The following is a 15,000-nucleotide window of genomic DNA, read 5'->3' as shown; positions in this document are numbered from 1 at the left end:
CATAAACACCAAAACATCACTTCTCTTGGGATTCTATCGTGTGCTTTCTTTAGGTCTGTAAATGCACAATAGAGCTCCTGGTTTTTCTCTGATGTTATATTGGAAACTTTAAAAGCCTATCATTTACTCTCTACTTCTACTACTTTTTCTCTCCAGTTGTTACTCACTATAATTCCAACTCTATTTCTTCCCTCTCATGACCCACTGTAATATAGCTTATACCCATTTCCAATCTCTCTAGCTACACTCCTTTTCACCTAGTCTCCTACACACAAAAGAAATCTATCCTCCTCCTCCTATCCATCACATATACTATCTCCCTCAGTTTTCCTGTTAGAGTACCATTTATCATGCCAATGGGGGGATTCTGACGTGCATTGTTTTTTTTTATTAAAACTTCAGGCATGGTTTATTGTTTGGCAAAAGGGTTTTTACAGCTGCATGCCCTTGCTAAAAAGTCCACCTTCAAGGTAGCAGTTTTCACAGTTATTTGCAGTGGGCATAGCCTTTTACTAAAAAGTAAGCCAGTAAGGCAGCAGTTTTCACAGTTTATTGGTGGTGAGCCTAGCGTTTTACTAAAAAGTAAGACTGCAAGGCCGCAGCTGTCCTTTTAGTCGCCTTTTTCAACCCACAGAACTTACAGTGGTAGTATTCTTACTCCCCTGCCACAGGGTTATTTGCCATTTGCTATGACAAATATTTTTGTCACTGACATTAATAAATGATGCACATCTATATAATAATTCTTTGCTCTTTTTTGGATATGCTTGTCACTACAAAGCCTTGAGATTCACTTTCAAAGAAATGTGAAGAAATCATGATGTCAGGTAGTGGGAAACGAACCTGCAATATCATAATCACGATGAGGACACCTTGCCAACCTGACCACGAGAAGGATAAAAGTCTACTCATTCTTGTACATACATATACCTGTCATTTTTAGATATATTTATTAGAACTGGAATAGACCCATCCTCACCATCGTAGTCAAGTGGGCAATCGTTTTTATTGTCCACTTGGCTGAAATGGTAGCCAAGTAGACGTTTATCCTTCTTGTGGGCAGGTCGGCAAGGTGACCTTGTCATGGTTGAATCTAGATTGTATCTGGCAGAGATATGTATTAAAAAGGTTACAACGCTCATCATTGTCAAGTATTCATAGACTGATAGGATGCATAGTCCAGCTGTATTTATATTTATATGGGATGTAGGATTAAAGTCCTTATCCTCTTCCCGCCGATCTTTCCAGGTGCTCATAATTCATATGTTTTCTTGCATTTTTTATACGTTATGAAGGGATTCTCTAATCATTCTAGGCGTTCTGTTTCTGTTCCTGTACAAAAAAAATCATATTTTCCCAATCTGTTTTATAGTCTGATGATAGTGCCTTATGTTTTGCATGTTGTTTGCTTCTTTCTTTGTAGGGTTTGCCGGTTTCACCGAAGTATTGTTCTTCACAGTCTAGACACGCTACCATAATACTCACCAGCCTCTTGCCTCTTCCCCATCTACCACCTTTTTGTTTCTAACTATTTGATATTATTTAGCTTTCTGTTGATGGGTGTAATGATGCTGTTGTACGGGACTGTAATTATTTTCTTCCCTTTCAATTGTTTCTCTTCTAACCTTTCCCTCTCCCCAAAATAGTTTTTTCCTTTTCATAAGATAATAAAGGAATATTTGAAAGGGAAGAAAATCGTTACAGTCCCGGACAATACTATCACACCCATCAACAGAGAGCTATATTATTTCAAACTGATAGGAAGTTGCAAAAACACCATTAGGAATAAAATAGGAAAAAAATTGTTGTGGGAGAAGACGCAAGAGGTGTGGTATATATGGCCACTTTTGGCGGGGAAGCATATGAAGATATCAACATATTCTCGCACACCTGGTTTCCTTATGAATCAATTATATAAGAAAATCACGCAGAGGAGCTTTTAAGAAATAATGTTCTTCGTTAGCTTATAAAAACTGCTGCATAGATCTTGATGTTAATACCAATAACTTTAAATCAATAACTATCTTTTAGTCACAGTTTAAATAATCATCATCTTTTATCATTCAAAGAACATGTAATCTCCAGATATTGCATCTCAGAGACCTTAATTTTTTTTATTTGGCCTATACGTTATCAATGCTACAAATTGGTAGTTTGAACATAGCCTAATAAAATTATTTGTAATTCACATTTCTATGTCGAAAAGTTTGATATGGCAGTTAAGCTTATTAGGTCTACTGTTATATGCTGTACAGGTACTTACGATGAACATTTTTGTAGCAGGTTGTACGATTTGACTATGGCAGCACTGCCAAACTTATCACACCATGCTTAGAGCTAAGAAGTTACAAAAAGGTGTATATATTCAGCTAATTTTGCGTAAATTACCAATGATACCAAGGAATAAAAGAAACCAAAGCTACTGATTGATAGGGAAAATAATAAATATAAAATCAATATATTTCCTTTATGACAGCTATTAAATCCAATAAAATCTTATATTTGTCATTACCCTTGGATTCTGTGGATTAAATAACAATGTATAAACTAAGGGGGTTCAGAATTGGATAAGTGAGCATGGATTGCAGAGGCTCAGGGCTATGAATTTTAAGTTTAACACTGGATATTTACTAATACTGACTAAAGTTGAATACTAATAGACAAGTATGGGGTTTTAACTCAGAAAAAAAATCGAGAAATTACAGCTAAATTGGAAAAATGAAGGAAGAATATGATGTCATATTGAAGAAATTCTTTAAATGAAAGTGACATATTAAATGAGAAATTACTTTCTGTAATTATCGACTCACAATAAAGTGTGGTATGTTTGCAAAGTTAATGATTTAAAAGCAGATATGAGAACGGTTCTTGAAATACAATACGATGCAGTTGGGAGAAAGAAACGAACTTATTGGCAGATGAATGGCTCTGATCATCCCCCAGTACATCTGAATAAATAAAGTAAAATCATATACATCAAGCCAGAAAGTAAAGAAAAATATAACAACTGTGAATGAGACAAATATTATTCATTAAGTAATCTGAAAGTGAAAGACACGGTCGATTACACTTGATAATTATCAGAACAGGAAATCCTCTAGAATGCTGAGATTTTATTAGAAATAGGAACAGCGTCTATTTAAAATAAATTAACTCAGACTACTTGTATGAATATCTTCTCTAATCGGAAGCAACAAGATAAAAAAGAAAACATTATCATTAAAATATTTTCATTGCCGCACCTATAGAGAATAAGGTATTCTTATGAGGGAATAACATGAAGGTAATCATTTTAATAATGTGCCATAACAATGGTAAAACGAATTATAATCAGACGAATTATAAAGATCTCTCTCTCTCTCTCTCCTCTCTCTGTCGTTGCTATTTCAAACGTCCCAACAGGAAAGCATAACTAAAATCATAAATAATAAAGAAAAATTAGAAGATCTTTGTGCTTGACTATAATTTTTTTCAAAGGAAATTACGTTGGCCTTGAATATTTCCGAGGCTGTTTCATATTTTGACGAAGCCACCTTTTGTTTTCATACTCAGAGGGTATACCTTTTTTTCAGATAAAGCCAGAAAGTTTCTTTAGAATAACCAGCACGGTAAACAGAGCTGGCCAAGCGGCAGTTATTTTGAATGAAACACTTTCACTACCACATTAAACCGACTTGTGGTGAAAAGGTGGTTGGTTTACTTTTATTTGCCTCGGTTCAACGAAGTAAAACTTAGGCTAGAAGAGCAGAGAGAGGTTGAAAAGGGAAGAGATTACTACCCAGGAGATGAACCTGTATTTACTCTGTGATAATAAATAGTCGTGTTATTATTTCTTTTCAAAGAATTCTCTTTAATATTACCCATAGCATTTTTCTTAATCCACGCTTCGGTGTCGAAAACCATATATTAGTTCTCAAGAAAGATTGGTTCACTAAACTAGTTATCCAATCTTTCTTGGGAACTAATAGATAGTTTTCGACACTGGAGCGTGGATTAAGAAAAATGCTATGGGTAACATTATAGAGCATTCTTTGAAAAGAAGTAATAACACGGCTATTTACTATCGCAGAGCAAATACAGGTTATGGCTTTTTCCGTTTTTGCATCACTTATTAACACTGAATAAATCCAAAAAAATACACTTGCCTCGATGAAGAATCACTAATTTACTGATTAGGTGATGCAGGTTTAAATTACATTCAAAGTGAAGAGCAGTATAGTACTTATATTACAAATATTAAGTATCTAGGTCTTGCAGCTCTTATCTTCTTTGTTTCGGTCACTGAAAAAATTATTAAATTTAAAATTTCCCCAGTTATTTCCAGTTTATCTAGCAGCTCTAGCTGGACATCTTCATCATAAGACCCAGAGAAATTGCAATCATTACTAACCATATAAATATTGGTGTTACTTTATTTATTCTCTCTCTCTCTCTCTCTCTCTCTCTCTCTCTCTCTCTCTCTCTCTCTCTCTCGGGGCCTTTTTAAACGTTTCAGTTAGAAAGCATTACTAAAGCCAAAAATAATGAAAAAAAAAAGATTAAAGACTCTTGTTCTCGACCGTCGTTTTTCCAAAGGAAATGACGTAGGACTTGAATATTTCCCGAAGTTCTTTCATATTTTGAGGAAGCCATCATTTGAAGTCATACTCAGAGAGTATATCTTTTTTTGAGATGAGAGTTAGACATTTCCTCTAAAATAACCAGCAGGGTAAATAAAACAGGCCTGGCTGTAGTATTTTGAATGAAACACTTCCGTTACCACAGAAAAACAACTCTTGTGGTAGAAGGTAGTTGGTTTGGTTTTATTTGTTCTAGATTCATAGAAGGAACGGGCAGGAGGAGGGCGGAGAGAGAGAGGTAGGAAAGGGAGAAGATTTTTGCCGAGGAGACGGAATCGGTATTTGCTATGTAGTTGTGAATGCTGTTGCTTTTTTTCACGACAATATAGTTTAATATTGCCTAAATAATTTCTCTCAAGCTACATTTCTTTATTAATAGCTATCTGTTTCCTCTAACGAAAAAACGATGAAATAAACGAGTAATATTTTGTCAAAGGATAAGTTACGCCTTCTAAACATTTATGGGTGGCATTTTTTAACAACCTGCAAATCAGAATAATTATAAATGGCTCGGCATTATATATGTATATATATATATATATATATATATATATATATATATATATATATATATACATATAGTATAATGCCGAACCATTTATATATTCTGATTTTCAGGTTGTTAAAAAATGCCACCCATAAATGTTTAGAAGGCGTAACTTATCCTTTGACAATATTAAACGTTTATTTCATCGTTTTTCTTTAGAGGAAACAGATAGCTTTTAATAAAGATATGTATCTTGAGAGAAATTATTTAGGCAATATAAAACTATATTCGTGAAAAAAAAAGCAACAGCATTCACAACTACATAGCAAATTATAATGTTCTTCAACGAACCAAACAAAGGAAATGAAACATGCAAATACGTATAACCTAAACATCGTACTATTCTCCACTTTAAACTTATTTTGGCCATACATCGCATGGTTAATAAACTATATATATATATATATATATATATATATATATATATATATATATATATATATAATATATATATATATTATATATATATATATATATATATATATATATATATAGATATATATATATTTATTTATATATATAGTATATATATATATATATATATATATATCATATATATATATATATATATATATATATATATATATATATATATATATATATATATATATATATATATATGTGGTATTCTATATATATATATATATATATATATATATATATATATATATATATATATATATTGATGTGTGTGTGTATATATATATATATATATATATATATATATATATATATATATATATATGTATATATATATATATATAATATATATATATATATATAAAATATATATATAGTTTATTAACCATGCGTTGTATGGCCAAAATAAGTTTAAAGTGGAGAATAGTACGATATTTAGGTTATACGTATTTGCATGTTTCATTTCCTTTGTTTGGTTCGTTGAAGAACATTATAATTTTCTACATTCAAGGTCAGTTCGTTTGGCTGGGCATCTTTTACGTCAGAAAGCCCTAAGATATTTTTACCTTTACTTAAAATAGTAGTATTAGTGTTGCCATATCTCTCTCTCTCTCTCTCTCTCTCTCTCTCTCTCTCTCTCTCTCTCTCTCTCTCTCTCTCTGTCTCTGCTATTTCAAATGCCCCTATTGGAAAACACTACTAAAGCCAGGTATAAAAAAAAGAAAAATGTTAAAGACACCTGTTCTTGACTGCGGCCATTTTTTTCCAAAAGAAAATGATGTCGGACTTGAATATTTTCCTAGGTTCTTTCATATTTTGAGGAAGCTGCCATTTGTAATCATGCTCAGAGGTCATATTGTTTTTCAGATAAAATCCTGAACTTTCCTGCAAAGTAAACAGCAAAGTATTTAGAGCTGGCCAGGCGGCAGTTATTTTCAATGAATCACTTTCACTGACACAAAGAAACGACCTTTGCGATGGAAAGGTAGCGGGTTTAGTTTTATTTGTCAAACAAGGGAAAGGTAAGAAACAAGAGCAGAGAGAGATATGTGCAAAGGAAGGAGAATGTTACCGATGAGATAGAACGAGTAGTATGGACAGCTACATAATAGTAAACTGGTGTTATCTTATATTTACCAAAATAACAATCTTAAACATTACACATAATGTCTACGCTTCTGTATGGCAAACCTATAACTTCTTCACAAGAAAAACTGATTGACTCAAGGAGTAATATGATTACCATTTTTTTGTCTGGTGATTGAAAATGAAACAAGGGTGGAAAAACAAGTCACATTGTAACTTGTGTCCCATTGAACTAATCCCTGAAAAACAACTAACTTTTCAAGCTTTCCCAAAATACCAGTTGGCTGATTATTGTGTTACTCTATAAATCTACCCAATCTGTTGTCCAACGCAGAGGTAAAAAAGGATTTAAAAAAAGGATTTAGCGACTAAAAACATCAAAATACAAACATTGTGCCTCACACTGCGAATATGCCAAACACCACTCATTTATTTCAAGCATTGGCAGGTGAGATGTTCGCTAAGTTGAATCCTTATCCTCCAGCTTGAGCAAGAGAGAGAAAAAAAAGGTTTAAAATGCAAATACTATGTAGTAGATGCTGTCTTTCAAGTAACAAGTTAATACGAATGAAGAAAGTGTTTGCTAAATTCATCTCACACTTTTTTATTAACTATAAGAGACTGCAGTGCTATGAGTATGATAAGCAAGTGGTCAGTGTAAAACCTGATTTAAATGTGTTTTATTCAGAGTATTAGGGCTCAAGCAAAATTTTTTTTTAACTTTTTTTTTTTAACAAACACACAAACATATATAAATTTCCGTTATCAATACACACGGGCACACCCATATATACATAAATATATATATATATATATATATATATATATATATATATATATATAATATATATATATATATATATATATATATATATATATATGTGTGTGTGTAAGTGTTTACATAATAATAATATGGAATGTTAGTCCATATATATAAAAGATTGCTTGCAGGAATGTGATCAGACTAGAGACGCTAAAGATGACGTATACAACAAAGTAGGCTAAGATAACATGCCGTCACCTGTAGTCATTCAATTGTTTATAAACATTAGTCCAAGCTCCCTGCTTGAGACAACTACCCCGACCTATAATTCAAACGGCCTACGTGATCTGTAGCGTGTCTCATTTGATTGTGTGTTCGTATGAAACTATGTCATTTGTATGTATGTTCATATGTTCGAACTACTGTCTGTTCCTTCATAACTTGTAACAGAGATGGTAGACAGGCAGAACAGAGTTAGCTATCGTCATTAGAAGACCTGTACCTCTTTACCTAAGCTTTATCATGTAGAGGAATAGGATTAGCCATCATCATTGGCAGAAGCGATCAAGCTATCGTTATTAGAAGACTTGTACATCATATCTGATCTTCAGCATGTAAAACTTCAGAAGAATACATATATTTTTATATTTCGTGTTTTCTACAAGAACCTCCTCACCATGAGTTTAACACATCGTCGTAATAACCAACAAGATAATACCGACTTCGTAAGTGATCTACAAACCCCCAGACACTCCATTGAAGATGGAAGTGCAATACCAACCGACTTAGCGTAAGATTATCGCTAGTCTAACATTACCTCATAGGGCGCCTTATCATACAAGGCACAAGCCCTAATATTGGTGGCAGTGGACCAGAAGAACTCTACAACTTCTCCGAAGAAATATCAGAATAATGAAGTATCATATAAGAACTCTTCAACGACGACGAAAGCAGCAGATTCTTCAAGCAACTTATTTTCATCGTTTAGTGAGCGACTTCAGAAAACAACAAGAACTCTTTAACGATGACGAAAGCAAGAGATTCTTCAAGCAACTTAGTATCATCGTTAGTGAATAACTTCAAGAAACAAAACTGACGTGTCCTTTTTCTCTACGACAACGCAAGCTTCGTCTCTCATTAGAATCATTCAAGAAAACATCGTTTAGTAGGGTTTCCGGCACTCCAAGAAACAAACCGAATGCGTCTGCAGCATCGGATCTTTCAAGGACTCGAATCATCGAAACAACGCGCACGGGGGAAACTGAAGCCAAACCAGGTCATCCGCTAAATAGAGAAGGAGGACCAAGGCCGTGTGTCGTTATCGGAACACCGTGACTTCCCACAAAAGCAAGCTAAGTACAATTTTTTATTCATTTGGAGTAACTTTGAGTGTTTCCTTTGCAGGTCGAATTTCGTTATTCCTGTGGCTGAAGTTACGAGACATTCTTAATCTTACTTTTTTTTTACAGAAATTATCTACATCATTGAGATTTCGCTACTGCGAGTTTTTTATCTTTGAGTGTCAGTTTCAGAAGTTCTACTGAAATATCATAATCATATACTATGTTAATTTTATCATGGGTGTATTATTATTCCCTTACGTAACAAATCATATTAAACAGTGAATATGCGTTTACGCAGTGGACGTCTGTATTTATACAGATGCATGGATAGGGTCGTTAAGCACCGTCAGTAGTGATTAGAAAACACAAATACAAGTGGAACACCCGTACAAATCTAGATAAATTAGAAGTAACACTATTTCGGGTCATGACAATAAATGCTCCTTTGCAAAGTCCCGATCGCAGTTTTTAGCCTTGAGTTTTTTTTAGTTATATAAAATATCGAACCTCAATGACTCAACTTAACTTTAAAAATATGGCTGGATTGCAAGGAATAACATGTCTGTAAAAAACTTTCATCAGGCTAAATGCGCTGACCAGGATCCCTCACTATTTCAAATTTTAGCAAAGAATGAAGTACAAACAGTTAATATTGAATGCAGTAGTGATAACTTGTCTTATTAGTAATCGCTCAGTTCCTAATAGTTCGTCATTCATTGCTTTATACGTAACCAGCAACATAATGCTAAAAACACACAATACGTTGCCGATGGTAATAAAGAGAAGGATCCTAATTATTACAAAAAAGAAATAGAAACAGTAGCCCGGTCAGAATCAAACAAGCAAACTCGGTGACTGTGTCACTAGTCAAGCGGTCAAGGTTAGTTAAATCTGCCGAGTGTTCAAAGCATAGCAAATTCCACACAATAAGCGACTCTAGCAGAGTGGGGAAAAGCGATGTTGGTTCATACATGCCAATATCTTTTTGAATTGAAAAGGATTTTTTCCTATGAAACACAGGACCGTATAAAGTAATCAGAGCAGGTTTTTCGTTTTTTTTTAATACGTAAGTTATTATAAGTAGTGGTGGATAAAGCCCGACTGTACGCGCGTAAAAATTAGAAAATCTTGTTTTATTTCTTTAGTACACGTAATATCCTGTATTTACGGACTCACCGTCTGTTGTTCGAACTTCCCTAATGAGAAGTCCGGATAAGCGAGCGCTTACAGATACCTCTATAGTTATAAAAAAAACATTGATCTGTATGTAGTGTAATTGTAAGATTCATCTAGGGGTATACAAAATATTATCTTACATCCTGCAAAATAAGGCGTGTTTATCAAAGGGAAATCCTATAAACCTTCAAACATATTAAAACCCGTTTGAACAAAAATGAGACAGTTAATCAAATAATAACTTATAATACATTTGGCTCCAAAATCGTCCCCCCCCCCTCCCCCCCGTCAACATTGTTCAAATGACCCAACAGAATTTCTCCCACAACCGCAGTCGCACTTTGCACGCAAAATCTCGAGAAGCATGCACCCTCGAATGTCTTAGTGCGTGTAAAAAGACTTTGCTGGGAAATGAAATTTTAATCCTTCCCGACACTCTGAAATATAACGATTTCCGCGAACAAAGCCCTAGACACGGTTGACACAGCAACAAGTTAATCTAGTGATCCACAAACGTATACATATCGTGGATACGGAAGTTATAAATATCGCATTTTTTATTGTTGCTAATTTTTAATCCCGCCCAACCAGTCGTAGATGAATCTCTCTGATAATATATCTAAAGTAAATATCCGTAAAGTCATTCAAGCAGAGGTGATTCAGCAGAAACTTTTTTTTTTTTTATCTTTATCTGAAATACCAGGAAGTTTCTCCACTGGCGAGTGATCTCTGGGAAAAAACGGATGTAATTTAACACAAAATACGGTCTAAGGACAAACATAAAGCTATATACGTACCTTCGTATAGATTCTCAATGAAATTTCAAAATAGAAATAAATGACGAAGTTGAAAAATGTTAGTAATAGGAGTCATTAGGAAATCAAATAAGCCCATATAATTTTTCCCTCAAATGTCATGCCATAAAAGATCGGACTTGGCGTATCTGCGTAGATTTCTGTCGCTTAAACAAGGAAACGACTCCCGATAGTTTCCAGTGCCATGTACCGACGACATCTTATCTCTGTTAGGTTAGAATAAATTTTTTTTCACCAATTTGGACTTACTTAAAGGCTTTTACCTGATACCATTACCTAAGTGATTGTACCTCATACACCGTTTTCAGCACACTCAGGGGACATTATCAATTTTTTACGTATGCCTCCGGCTTACGTTGCGTCCCAATTACAATATAGTGTTTGGAGACTTTTAGGGGATACCTATGCATGACTATATGGAATGACTTGTAATTTCTAATACCTTAGAAGTACATTCACATAAAGTAGAGCTTAGTGCTACAGAGACAAAGACAAATAATCTCAGAGTAAAATATCTAAATGTGAGTTTTTTAAAACCGAACATGTTTATCTAGGTTCTATGTGTCTAGTCAAGGTCTTAAAGTAGTCCATGGTAAGGTGTCGGCTATTCATAACTTTCCGGTACCTATTAACGTAAAAGGGAGATACAGCACTTTCGCGCTTTAGTGGGTATTACAATCGTATGTAAATATGTAACTCTTCAATCATGACAGCTCCTTTAACAGATCTTACGAAGAAGAGCGTAGATTTATTATGGTCTAAAAATCATCAACAGGCGTTCGATATCTTAAAAGCGGAATAATGCAGCTCACCTAACTTAAAAATCCCTGATTTAAATAAGGAATTTTTTTTTTATTGTAACAGACGCCTCAGACCAAGGGGTAAGAGGGGTACTACTTCAGTAATATGATAAACAGTTCTTCCCTATAGCTTATTCACGTAAACTAAAGCCCTCTGAAAGTAAATATACAGTAATAGGCAAGGAAGGGCTAGGTATCTTTAAACTCACTAGTACATTTTAAGTTCATAATCTATGGCTATCCTGATAAAGTCCTTACTGAACATGAGTCCTTTACCGAGTTTTTTTCAAAGGCTTTAATCACAGTCCAAAAGGACTCGGTGACAAATGATCATTCAGGTCTTTGGAGCCAAGATAAGATATCTACCTGGGAAAGCAATTATCATAGCTGACGCATTATCCCGCAATCCCGCACCATACTGCAAAGAACCATTAATTAGACTAGAAAATATAGAAATATCCGTGCCTATTGTTAAAACCGTATCTAAACAAGAAAATTCCTTAACCCAAGAGATCGCGAGCAATGCATATCTGGGTCGGAGCGCAGAACTGTTACAAACTGAACAAGCAAGAGTCAGGCAGCAATAAGCAAAAATAATAAACACTTCGAACGAAAACAGGGTCAGCAGTAGCTAAGCAAAAACAATAAACACTTCGAGCAGAAACCCTAAAGCAAAAGTATATTTAAAGTATGTGTATCAGAATAATGTAATCAAATGTAATATTATATGTAGGTCCGTGACGAGGAAAACCCGAAGAACACAGCAGATGACTAACGACCAGGTAGTAGTAATAATCTCTCTCATACCAATCGTCATAAACTGGTTTCGCATTCCGTCATCCAGGGTTCCCTCCTATGTCACAGAAAGCCAAATCACTGTTTTACTGGCCTACAATGCTTACAGATATAAAAAGCACTATAAACTAATTGTAACACGTGTCATGAAAACAAGGGATACACTAAGACACCTGTCAGTTTAAGGGCCTATCCTGTGCCAAATCAATCCTTGAAAGAATATACGTAGAATTATTAACAGAATTACGAGTCTGACAGAGGGAATAAACACTTCTTAGTGTTAATAGTTCCTTGACACGTTATATAGAATTAATAGCACTAAAAACAACACCGCAATTGAGTGCGTTACGAATATTTATGAGTGCTAAATATCAGTAAATATGGAATTCAACACATAATAATCTGTGACTCGGGTGGTGTAAATCAATAATAATCTCCTTAACACGTTGTGTGAATTCCTTTCCATTAAGAAAACCAATAATATATTTTATCACCCAGAGTCAATCGGTTTGGTAGAATAACGGATAATTAAATAGGAAGTGTCAATGTCTTACGAGTTACAACTCGTGATATTGGATCCAAACTGGATTATAGCGGTTCTCGCGGTTTTAAATACCTTTATCATTTATATCTTGTATCTATAGAATTGATGCCGCAAGTAGCCTTATACGGTATGCCGCTAGAACCTTTTCCACATATCAAGGCCAAACCATTAATTTATCAAATATATATAAAAAATATATAAATAATAAATATAAAAAAAATAAGTAAATATGGATACAAGTGGAGTCAATATAATACACTCCGTAAGAAGTCGGAAGGGTTACAAATTAATTAAATATCCAAATATATATACGTAAAGATTTGAACTCTAACTTAACGCTTTAGTAATGACAAATAAGCTAAACAGTTCAAACACATTTCCAAAACTACTGACATATTGTCTGTCCCGGTGATTTATATTCGTAGTCAATGAGAAAAAAAATAATAATAATAAATAAATAAATAATAAATAAAATACAATAAAAGGGATTTAAAGTCAGGAAGTCTAGAAGTGAAAATGTTATCTATGGAATAATCCTATATGAATCTTATACAGGCTAATAATATATATAGAATATTTGTATGGAAACCTTTTTCATTAGTTTCAATAAGGAATATTTAATTTAACATAATCATGCAGTTTTCCAACATGAAACTAATATATTGTTCAATTTTGGTACTGTTTTTTTTCAGACATTCTTCTCATGTGGGTCGAGTATTAAAATAAAAACAAAAAATTTATCCTAAAGTCGTATCTCGTACAGCGAGTAACGTAACTCTTAAGCTGGTGACGACGTCGTCAGTTCTAGAAGGTCTGTCGCGTTTGCCGTATCAGCATTGATTCCTTTAACCTCAAATATCTGCTTGCACAGGCTTCAGATTGACTGGAGAGAGGAATGCTTAGCTCATGAACTTCATATGATGACATACATAGCCATAATCTATTCTTTTCCGCATTGCAATGCAAACTTGGTTAAAGAATCGCAATCGTTTTAAAATTAATAACAAAATAAGCAAATAGAATTTCTATAACAACAAAATGAATTAATTTTTCTGAACCTCATAGACCAGTTAGAAATATCAAGAAGATATATATAAGATATGAAAATATTTTACTTGGCAGACATTAGCCTATTACAATTCAAGTAAAACATTCATGGGAAAATGTTACATTTTCTTGAAAAACCCAAAGTTTATTTAGAAATTAGTTACATAGTGGGTTTTTTTCGTTGCATCTCCTACCTATTAATAAAGTTTTTAAAAAATTAACCTCAGAGGATGCGCGCGAGAAAATTGAATATGAAACTTTTGTTAGGGCACATAGAATCATGATTAATATTCTCTTTGACTATTATGTTGCCTGGCAATCTTACAAATAGCTCCGTTTTCCACTTCTTTGTCTAGTAACTTACTACCAGTAATATAGAATTTTCTTTGGAATTCGTATTGATATCTGTTTATTTTTTTATATAATGGATATTTTTACAGTCATCAAGACCTGGATAGGTTCACTCATTGTTAATGCCATGGATAAAAAAGTTTGTACAGCGAATTCATGTGGGTTAAGTCTGGTCTAAATGGCTCTCTCCCCCCCCCTGTATTTGGATGCCGTCTGAATTTACTTTGCCCTTGTGACAAGTATAATTTCACTTGCAGGCTGATTAATGGAACCTGGTTACAGTATCCTGCAGTACAAGAGTTTCACATCGCAACTTCAAAAACTCGTTCGTCGCAGCGGACGACTACAGTCAAGTAACAACCGCCTACAATGTGTAAGGAATTTCATGGACTTCTTCGACCGACACCGTATCTCGTCGTTAATCTCGTTTTCATGCGGAACGCTCCAGCGACTTGTCGGAAATCGACTACGAAAGGACATACTTCCGACAATTACGACCCGAAGGATATTCAACTCTACTTTGGCTGCGTAGGACTCGTGCTGGGGATGTTTTTTTTATTCATCGCGAACGTAATCGTGTAGCTTAGGATGCAGAGAATAAGTATGAGCGCAAAATGGAACGTTGGACCCCCGCCCCCCCCAGGCCGCAAATTTTTCCCTTGTTTTAACCATTGAAAAAGGCCGTTTCATTTGG

General features: G+C 34.2%; 1 long non-coding RNA gene across 1 annotated transcript in view; it reads right to left on the bottom strand.

Moving 5' to 3' along the window:
- The window catches only part of LOC135211685 (uncharacterized), a 185,975-nt gene that overhangs the window by 1,548 nt on the left and 169,427 nt on the right, over nt 1–15,000 (bottom strand). The window lies entirely within an intron of this gene.

This window comes from Macrobrachium nipponense, chromosome 4 (assembly GCF_015104395.2).
Source record: "Macrobrachium nipponense isolate FS-2020 chromosome 4, ASM1510439v2, whole genome shotgun sequence".
Taxonomy (NCBI): Eukaryota; Metazoa; Arthropoda; class Malacostraca; order Decapoda; family Palaemonidae; genus Macrobrachium; species Macrobrachium nipponense.
Note: the sequence above shows the minus strand (reverse complement) of the source record. Positions and strands in the feature narration are given on the sequence as shown.